The sequence below is a fragment of the Ursus arctos genome, unplaced genomic scaffold, assembly GCF_023065955.2.
Source record: "Ursus arctos isolate Adak ecotype North America unplaced genomic scaffold, UrsArc2.0 scaffold_20, whole genome shotgun sequence".
In the NCBI taxonomy this organism is placed as follows: Eukaryota; Metazoa; Chordata; class Mammalia; order Carnivora; family Ursidae; genus Ursus; species Ursus arctos.
The window spans coordinates 20,442,694-20,451,792 of record NW_026622875.1 but is presented as its reverse complement, the minus strand read 5'-3'; the positions used below and the strand labels follow the sequence as shown (position 1 = coordinate 20,451,792).

The 9,099-nt window shown below is 45.8% G+C and overlaps 1 long non-coding RNA gene across 1 annotated transcript; it reads left to right on the top strand.

Moving 5' to 3' along the window:
- Positions 1–1,351: 1,351 nt before the first annotated feature.
- On the top strand, positions 1,352–5,785 carry LOC130544397 (uncharacterized). The gene is made up of 3 exons (XR_008960641.1): positions 1,352–1,616; positions 4,877–5,000; positions 5,282–5,785. It is a non-coding gene; the product is annotated as an uncharacterized LOC130544397 (long non-coding RNA).
- Positions 5,786–9,099: the final 3,314 nt, after the last annotated feature.

Genomic DNA, 9,099 nt, shown 5'->3' with positions numbered 1-9,099 from the left:
GAAATCTGAGAGAATGAAGGGCTGGACCTGCTGTCAACATCTTGATGCTAGTGGAGCCATGTCAGAGGAAAGCAGATGAGAGACAGAGAGAAATCAAGTCCTGAAGACAGTGATTGGGCCCTGAATCCAGCCATGCCTGACAAGTCTATCCTTGGACTTTTCGTTTTGCACTCAGTCCCCCAATACGTTCCCTTCTTGCTTAAGCCAGTTGGAGTCAAGTTTTCTGTCACATACAGCTCAAGTGGCAGGCTCCCCTTACCCCCTCTACTGACAAACACCTTCTCATCCAAGACTCACTTTAAGCACCAATGAGCTATGAGTTTTTCCTGCTCTCCTGCCTCAGGTGGGACTGGCCGCTCAATGATTTTCCTCCACTGTACTCTGCACACACTAGCATGGCATCTAAATTGCTCTAGAATCCTTGTTCTTATGGGTATGTCTTTCTATAAAGCCATAAAGCTGTTGAGGGGAGGAGCTATCTGTGGGCTTCGTATCCTCAGAGTCTAGCCCAGCATGTGGCACATAGTAGGGGCATGACTAGTATTGGTGGCACAAATGAATGAATGAATGGAGCAAGAGTCTGCCCCCCAGTTTTCCAATAAGAGACATTTGCATCTCAGCTGGTAGACAGGGTGAGGCAATGGAGAATTGGGGATGGACAATGGAAAGAACCAATTTGTCTGTTTGCCAGTCAGTCAGTCTGTCTGTCTCTCTGAATGTCTGTGGGCATCACTCAAAACTGGGACTCCTAGGCTAGAAGACTGACTCATGCTTGGAAAAAGGCAGTTCAGGGCTATTTAAATGCTGTCTAGACCCAGCTCTGATTTTTGTGACAACTGTTTTTGTGGCATAATTCTGGTCTCAGTGGCAGCTCTGGAGAGCCCGGGACACAAAAGCTAAGGAAATGAAGTCAGGTGGGAGGTGATGGAAGACTGTCTAAGCATTTAATAAATCCGTATTGACCAACTGAATTTGTTTCCTACAGCCACTTTTTTTCCTCTTCATGAATATGAAAAGCTGCATGGAGTTAAAAATATGACCAATAGCAGAATAAAATGACATTGATGGATGTAAAAAGAAAATGTTTGCAGGATCAAATAATTATCTAAAAGTATCCTTGACATGGGACACCTGGGTGGCTTGGTCGGTTAAGCATCTGCCTTTGGCTCAGGTCAGGATCTCAGGGTCCTGGGATTGAGCCCCGTGTCGGACTCCCTGCTCATCGTGGAGTCTGCTTCTCCCTCTCCTTCTGTCCCTCCCTGACTCCTCATGCTCTCTTGCTCTCTCTCAAATAAATAAATCAAATCTTTAAAAAAATATTTTTTAAAAGTATCCTCAAGACAATGTCAGTAAATAGGTGTGATTAATTATCATGTTAGCTGTACCGATCTTGTTGACTTTTCCTATTTCCCAAATCTGAAGGTCACCAACCTGAGCTCAATCAAGTCACATTCTTTCTGATTGGCTAGGCTGAGTCGAGTCCATATCCATATCTCAAGCCAATGGTACAATCAACCCCACCATCATTTTCTGAACTGAGAGAAGACTTGGTAATCCCCTGAAGGGAATTGTGCTATGGTTTCCAGTAGAGGGAATGGAGAGCGAGTGACAAAACAGTAAGTATCAATTACCTGTATATAACTCTTCATACCTTAGGCCACACAGTATGGTGGTGGTGCTGGGAGGCACACAGGAGGGACAGAGTCACAAGAGCATATGTACAAACTAGAATTCGTCTGGTTTTACCTTCACCTGCTATGTGAGAATACCAGCCCCTCCCAAATTGTGAGAGGAAATGTCAGCTTTGATCCCTGGAGACTTTAGAAAGGAGTCTTATGTGTACTTGTGAAACATTTCTTTTGGGTAGCACTCAGGACCTGTAGCCTCTTCCCCCTTTGCTGTGGCCTCCTGGGATGTTTCTGTGGCTGCCAAGGCCAAAGTGCTCAGAGCACGATGCTGTTGCTGCAGTCCCCAGTTTCTTCCACAGACAGCAGACACTGTCCATGCTGCTGAAGAAACCAAACGCTCTAAAAAATGGTGTCTCTTCCCATGTCTCCAGCTGGAACTCTGCGTGAGGACAGTACCCTCTGTCATTTCTGCCACTTAGTCCCTCTTACCTGACAAATGGGGGTCAGGTGGCGTGTGCCCAGACAACGGGTAAGCCAGGGACTCGGGCCGGGGTACAGCTATTTGTGATTGTGAAGCCCAGGGTTTGCAGCCATGGAACCAAGGGAAATTCCTAGATGCAGTGCCCATTTCAAGTCCCAGTTCAGAGCCCAAGTACGGGGAGGTGGGGGAGCACCAAAGTGGAGAGATGGACTTGAGCTTGAGTTGATTGCTTGATATTACTGCTCTCGGGGCAGGCCCAGTGTTCCAACTGTTTCTCCCTTAGGAGCTCTTCCTTCATGCAAATCCATGCCTGTGGCAGTGGTCGCAGTGGAGTTGAGTGCCCTGCTGGTCCACCAGGCAGTCCTTAAACACAGTAGCATAGACATTGCAAATAGTAATAACAACATCTGATGCTAATTGAAAGCTTGCTATGTGCCAGGTAGAGTTTTAGGGGCTTTACATGTGCTATCTTATTCACTCTTTATAGCAATCCTGTGAGTTAGGAACTTATTATCCATAGTTTACAGTGAGGTCATTGAGGCAAAGAAGGATTTAGAAAATATAACTCTACCATGAGGCCAGATACTTGTCTGTCTCCACCCCTGATGTGTTTCCAGTGCCCAGCACAATGCCTGACTAAGACTAGTTACTCAGTAGATATTTTTTTCATTGGTGGATGTGTAGCGGACGCGGTACTGGGCCTGCTTGGTCTCTCGTTTAGGACCAAGGCATTCATTCCCCCAGCTGCTGGGACATCAGCTGCTAAGGGCTCCCAGTCACATCTGTCTAGGAATTTCCCACAGGGCAAGATTCACAGCTCTCTCCAAGGATTGCACCCAATGGGTGGTCTGTGAGGGAGTCAAAAGATCCGTCCCCACTTGGGACCACTCTGAAGAACTATGCCAGTTCCCACTGAAGGTGCAATCAACTAGGCCTCTGTCACACCTGCATTGCAGTTCAATCCCTCCCTCTGTCCAGTTTTGCTTTCCTTACTTCTTTGTAAGTGTTGTCACTGACTACAGTCCTCAGCGAACCACCTGCAAGCCAGTCTCATCTGAGTTTGCTTCCAGGGAACTTGGCCCAAGGCACATGGAATGTTATCCATTCGGCCTTGTGGCTCTGACCTTCACAATCGTCTCTATAGATTTATTCTTTTTCTAGTGCTGTTTGAGGTGACATGGCAGCTGGTTGCTTCACAATGTGCTATTGCCGCTGTCAAAGTCTTTGCTGCCTCCCTGAAGCCTTGAAAGTTCAGGCAGATGCCTCTTCTCATCTCAGTTGCTCTCACTAACCCTAGAATTCTCTGTTCAGCTCTGGAGACCAGAGACGGCTCGCTCGCCTCCCTGCCCCACAGCAGATCCCTGCCAGGCTGCAGCGATAGCTCAAGACACAAAGAAGGATGCTTCTTCCCTTCGAGATTCTCTCAGAAGCTCCACCCCAGCTTTCATATGTATCCTCCACCCTGGCAACCCTCTTGGGTCACGCCAGTTGCCAAGGCTTCAGTGACCAGCACCAAGGCTCCCCAGTGAACTGATGGCACCTCAGCCATTAGCTCAGTCTTCTCCTTCCTGCAAGGTGAATTCCCTGGAAGCTCTCATGCTCTTTTTTTTCCCCATCTGCCTGTTGTCAGGGCCACATTATGGGCTATTACAGACCACATTCTGAACCACAAAATGGGTCCACTTCCTTCCCTCTGTTCCTCTGTAAATTTGCTTGACTCTCTGCTTCCTTCACCTCTCCCCAGGAACCACGAAGCTCTGAGAATATTGACTATGTTAGAACAGAGAGGGAGGGTGAAGGTGGAAAGGACAACATCTACTTACAGAGACAGAATTCAGACAACACCTTGTTATATACAGCGGAGGACTGATGAAGTCAGATAAACCTGGCTTCCTTTCTTACGCATCTGTCAAATGAGGACCCTTCATTAAGTTGTGAAGATAAATAAGAGAATGCATGGAAAGCACTCGACCTGGCATGGAGTGAGTGCGCAATACCTGGTGTTTGTGCCAGCCACAGGTTTTTGTCTCTCAGTTCCAAATCCACTGTTTTGGTCTCTGCTTTGTGGCGCTGGGTCTATCTGACACTCTATAGACCACATTTCTCCGTTACCAGCTACTTCTTGTTGGGCTCTGCCAATGGGGAAACCAGAGAGACACTAGCAGGCTGGAGGAGGGAGAAGAAACTTGCTCCTTCCCTGGGGGCTTATAGCTACTTCCTGTTCCGTGAGCAGCATGTCAGCCATGCCTGTTCATCTCAGCAGAGGCCGTTCCTTCCTGGAGCCAACTGAACCCAGTTCCCTTGCAGGAGCAGCCTCACTGCACCTTCTCAGAGACCCGGGCACCAGCCCACTGGTAACCCAGCTGCAGGGATCATGGTTCCTCCTCCGACTTCTTCCTCTCTTCTGCACCTCTAGTGGAGGAAGTTGCTTCCCACAGTGGCTATGGCTATGATTTCTTAGAGCCTTCATTTTACCTTTCAGTCGCCTAGCTAACAACTTTATTATACCTAGTTAACAGTTTTTTATATTAAACTCTCACTGCTCAGTAACTGGTACGGTTTCTGTCGGCTGACTAGAACCTGAGGGATACAAAAGTGTTTCCGTTTTATGAATAAGAAAACAGGGATTCGTGTTGGTTAAGGGATTTCCCAAGGTCATGGCGTGGTTTTTGGGGGTTTGAATCCAGGTCTACCTGAGACCAGAACTCTACCAGCACACTACCCACTGTGTAACACAGCTGAGATAAACCATGTTGCTTCCACCCAGGCCACTCTCCCGTTCTCATTCCTGCCTTGGCCTCACCCCATTGCGTGCTGGGACGCACTCCACCTACTACCCTGGGGCCTGAAGCTAAGGATAAAGCACAGCTGTTGCATGGCTGAAAATGACAGTGAGTGTCTCCAAAAGCTACGTTCCTCTCTGAAATCCTCTATTTAACTAAATTATTTTAACCAAATTCTAAAATTTTCATTAAGTAGAAAGGAAGAAATAGTAAATCCATGATAAAACTTTTAGATGCTAGTGAATCTAAAAGAATTTGCTAAGGTTATAAAATTGTCTTGATTGGAGCTGATTCTCTAGACCTGACCCAGAATTTTGTGGGGGGAAAAAAATCTCTAAACACAGTTATTTTAATTTCACTTTTATTTTTCACTTTTATTTTTCTTAAAGGAATCTCGATGCGCAGCATGGGGCTCGAACTCATGGCCCCGAGATCAAGAGTCACATGTTCTACTGACAGGGCCAGCCAGGTGCCTCTCACTTTTATTTAAAAAGTGTTTCATGGAGCACTTTTTGATGGAAGAAAGGTGGTCAGAGAGAAGAAAGGGAGTTAGGCCAAAAGAGACATCTTTCACATCAAACAAGGATGGACTTGCTCATCTTTAAAAGAAACCAGCATTCTAATAGACCATTTGGGGAAAAGGCACAATGACATTACTGGGATTCTGGCCAAACTAAGGACTATTATTGGATATTTCTGACTTTGTTCAGAATATTCCTGGAACTCGATGTCTTTATAATGCCATACAGATAGAATTTTCTTCTAATATGAAGAATGCCACAGTCCATTAGCAGAAATTGAGCTATATTTTAATTTTATTATAATGAATATGTAATTAGAAATAGAATCCCAAAGAAAAACAAGTGAATTGTTAAATGATCATTGTCAAGAAATAATGAGTAATGTTATTAGATGAATGGAAAAAGCCATAATGCAGCGGGTTTGTGAAAACAAGAAAATACAATCCAACTCCTGGATCATTACCTAGGAATGAGGGCAGGGTTCTCATTCCAGGCAGTGATAAGTTGTTATGCTCGATGTTTCTGTGTTAGAAAAACAAAATCATGTAAGCAAAGAGTCATTTTTACAAGTTTGAAGAACTAAGGCCACCTAATTTTGTGTTACCACGAAAGAACGTTCCTAGGAAACTCACTGACACATGTAATTTTTGTAAGAAATGGGTTCTTAGAATCATGCCAGGGAGTTGAGCGTTTAGAATTTATTAAATATTAAGTGCCATCAAATAAAAGCCAAGAGAAGTGAATATTTCTCCTATCTAGCTGCTTGTCTCTTTTCTAGTATTTTAATACCTTAATTTTTCACTGACTGTATTCTACCTGGCTGTTTTTTGGAGGCTTGCTGTTGTCTATGCTATATACTCAATACTAAATTTAAAGGAAAAATGACAGAATTTACTGACTTTTCTACTGGTCTGAAAGAGCTTCCAAAAGCACCATGTTTTACAATCTTCTGTATGACAGTTACTGAGAACACTGTTAGAGCATTTCCTAAAGTGATTTTTCTCCATCCTTCAAGTCAGCAACAAAAGCAGAGAGGTCAGCAATGTCAGGGTGGAAAGGATCATAAGCTCCAAGGGCCAAGAGATCTTAATTTGGAGTCTTGGTTCAGTCATTCATTGGCTATGTGACCGGGCGCAGGTTATTTAACCTTTCTGAGCCTGAATTTCCTCATTTATAAAATTAGGGTGATGATAGTAGCCTCCTGTCTCTCCTCCATATCTTTCCCTGAGGGATCTTACTGGTCCTCTTCAGTTCCACATCGCTTCCAACGTCTGTGCGGAGGATACCCACATCCCCACCTGCAGCCCAGCCCTCTTCCCTGTGCTTGTGAACGACATTTTTGCTCATTTTACAGATAACTTCACTGAGATGTCCTCAGGCACCTTAAATACATTATACGCCTGCCACATAGTATGTGCCCAGGGAGTTTACTCTTGAATGAAAAGGCAAGAGTCTTTCCACCTGCTACTTCCTCCACATGGAGCCTCTATCTTCCCTCCAGCTCTGGCATGTCCTGTTTATTTTTTATGATTTTCCTTGGTCTCTTCCTCTGGGGAGATTTCCCGGGCTTTCCAGTCTAAGTTAGAGGCCCTTACGAGGTGCTCTAATAGTTTGATGCTTCTGCATCGTGATTGTCAACTCACTTGTCAGACTGCCCTTTCCAACTGCACAGAAAGGACTATGTCTCTGTATTCTTTGCTGTATTCCCAGCACCATCCACCAGTGTGTGGCACATAGCGGATATTCCACAAATATGTGTTGCGTGAATGAATGCAGAAACCCAACCGAAGTTATTATTGTAATAACAAAACTAGAGCAGCAGCTAGTAAGTATTACAACTCATCCACTCTTTCAATCACTATTTACTAAGGACCCGTTATGTACCAGGCACCAGGATAAGACACCGATTATGAAAAAGCAACAGAAATATAGAAACAGGTTCATAGTGCAATCTAATGGGAAATAAATAAATAAACAAACAAAACCAGGGCACCAAACCATATGGACACGGTGATTACGACTCTGTAAACCGGGCAGGCAGCCGCCTGGTGCTATGCAGTGGTTTTTAAGGTTTTCTATTTTTAGTTAAAGGCCTTTCGTTCAAATAAAATCTTAGAAGCTCAAAATCTAAAACAGAAAAAAGCCGAGGTTTGTAGGGGTGCTTGACAGCGGGGTGAGAGCCGGAGCCTGCCCGCGTTTCTCTTGCTGTTCTCTCCCCCTGCCCCTGTGCCATCACCTCTCCTCCCAGACAGGAAGGCAGCTGCCGCGGCTGTTCAGAGAGGAGGAGGGTTTGAAAAGCCCCAGAATAGACTTCTGGTGAAACACTGCAGTTTAAAAACATGCAGTTTACTTTGATCCCTTCCAAAATGCCACTAAATTGACAGCAAAGGGGCCAAAACGGCTGAAGAGTCAGTGTCAACCCTTTTGGGAACATGGACAGGGGCTAAATGAGGGAGACTAAGCAGCTGAGCTGAGGAAACGGAAACCTGAGTGTCTGCAGGTGGGGAACTGTGAAGAAGGAAGCCAGTCCGTGGCACATCACCCGGGAAAGGCCCTGCAGTTGGAGGCACAGATCCTTCTGAAAGAGAGGGTAGGAGGCAGGGCTGCAAACAGGAGGCCTGTGGAAAGTCTTCTGTAGGAGCAGTCAGATCCCGGAATCCTTTCCTCTTCTCTCAGCAGCCAAACGACGACCTCTCTCCCGCCCCAGCCGAAGCCAGGTTTATGCTCGAGACGGTAACCAGAAGCGGCTCCAGACTCGGGGACACAGGCCAGGCCAGGGTGGTGGAGACACCATAGTGAAAGAGAACTAACCGATTGGTTCAGGACTAGACATGTGACCCAAACTGGGCCAACCAAGTCCATCGTTGGCATTTTCATATTCTGAGGCTGGGAGAGAAAAGCAGAGTTGGACGCCATGTCTCCCCTCCACATAAAGTAAGCCTATTGAAATAGAAAAGAAGGAAGTAAAATACAAATGAGAGAGACAGAGAGAAAGACAGAGAGAGAGAGGGAGGGGGGAGAGGGTGGGGGGAGGAGGGAGGGAGGGACAGAGGTTGATTGTGTGTGTGTGTGTGTGTGTGTGTGTGCCCGGCCAGGTGAGCGTCCTGGATGTGTTGAGGCCCTGTTCTCATCTTTGAGATTACTGGCTTTGACTGGTTCTTGTAACTCTTCCTTCAATTTTACAAACTACTCAGTACCCTTCCATATCAGTCTGCTAGGGCTGCCATCACAAAAGACCACAGATTGGGTGGTTTAAGTAACAGAAATGTATTTCCTCATGGTTCTGGAGGGGAGAAGTCCAAAATGGAAGTGTTGGCAGACTTAGCGTCTTCTGAGGCTTCTCTCCTTGGCTTGAAGACCACCATCTTCTCCACTGAGCCTTTGAAAGAACAGGGTCTTCCCTCTGTGCTGTCTGTATCCTACTCCCCTCTTCTTAGGACACCAGATTGGATTGGTCCTGCACATATGACCATTTTACCTTAAGTATCTCTTTAAAGACCCTATCTTCAGATAGAGTCACATTCTTTTGTTTGTTTTCTTTTTAAAAAGATTTTATTTATTTATTTGAGAGAGAGAGAGACTGGGGGCGGGGGAAGCAGAGGAAGAAGCGGACTCCCCTGCTGAGCACAGGGCCTGGTGACATGCGGCTTGATGTGGGGCTCGATGTGGGGCTTGATCCCAGGACC